Raw genomic sequence first — 1,455 nt, 5'->3', positions numbered from 1 at the left:
TAGAAGCCATTTCTTCTCCTAATGCCTACTTTTATATTTATTTGATTGTTATGTGTTTTACTATATTGTGTGCCTTTTCCTTTCTATATGTATATATTTTTCATATATTTTCCTTCTTGTTATATTGGATTTACATTTACCCTTTTAACTATGTAGCAATCAGGTTTGGTTTGATACTAACTTGACTTCAATAGCATACATATACAATTTTCCTGTACTCCTCTGAACCCCCACCATTTTTGTACATGTTACTACTTATATCTTTGGAAAATGTATTTCTTAAACTGTAGATTTATCATTTCTTTTTATGCATTTGTATATGAGTACCTGAAGGAAGTAAGAAGTGGAGTTGCACATCAAACAATGAAATACAGTAGTAGTGGCATTTATAATTACCAAAATGGTTATCTTTATTGCAGGTCTTTATTTCTTTATGTTGTTTTGAACCAACATCTGGTGCTCTTTACTTTCAGTTGGACAAACTCCCTTTAACATTGCTTATAGGTTAAATCTAGTGGTGATGAACTCTCTATTTTTCTTTTTTTTTTTAATGAGAATACCTTACTTTGACCCTCATTTTTAAAGAAAGTCTCACTGCATATAAAATTATTGGTTGGCAGTTATTTTCTTACTTAACATTAAGTATTTCAACTGAGTACCTTCTTGCCTCTGGATTTCTGATGAGAAATTGGTATTCAATCCACTTGAGACCTTCTTGTGAATCACTTATTGTTTTATTCTTGCAGCTTACAGAACTCTCTCCATGTCTTTTGCAATTGACAGCTTGATCAATATGTTACAGAGTGTATTTTTCTTCAGGTTTATCCTGTTTGGTGTTCTTCTTGGAGGTGCTTATTCATACCTTTTGGTGAGTTTGGAAGTTTTTTGTCACTATTTGTTTGAATATCCTTATTTCCCCTCTGTTTTAGTTTATGTGGCTGCTCAAGTATATACCATGGAATGCACTGACATAAACAATGGGGGTTTATTATCCATATGGATTTGAGCCTAAAAGAAAGTGCAAATCAATGCATCAGTGATGTGATGCTTTCTTCCTGAAAGGTAGCACTCTTAGGCTGGTTGTTGGGGCTCCTTGGTCTTAAACTTGTCACATGGCAATGCACATGTGGCCTCTCCAGTCTTCTCCCTTCTTTTCATGGTTCTGTTGACTTTCATCTTCTAGATGTTCCCTTTGGCTTTCTCTCTGTGTGTCTGAATATCTGAATTTCACACTGTTTTTAAAGGACTCTAGCAAATGAAGTAAGTCCCTTTCTGATTGAGGTGGGTTGCACCTTAACTAAAGTGACTTTTTACAAAAGGGACTTAATAAGTTAGAAGTTCACAGTTCTATGGCCTTAAAAAGGTTCAAACTAAGGCATCCAGAGAAAGATACCTTGGCTCCAAAGAAAGGCCAAATGGCCTCTGGGATTTCTCTGTCAGCTTGGAAGACATGTG

Source organism: Tamandua tetradactyla, chromosome 19 (genome assembly GCF_023851605.1).
Source record: "Tamandua tetradactyla isolate mTamTet1 chromosome 19, mTamTet1.pri, whole genome shotgun sequence".
Taxonomy (NCBI): domain Eukaryota; kingdom Metazoa; phylum Chordata; class Mammalia; order Pilosa; family Myrmecophagidae; genus Tamandua; species Tamandua tetradactyla.
The sequence above is the reverse complement of the archived record's forward strand: the minus strand, read 5'-3'. Positions refer to the sequence as shown.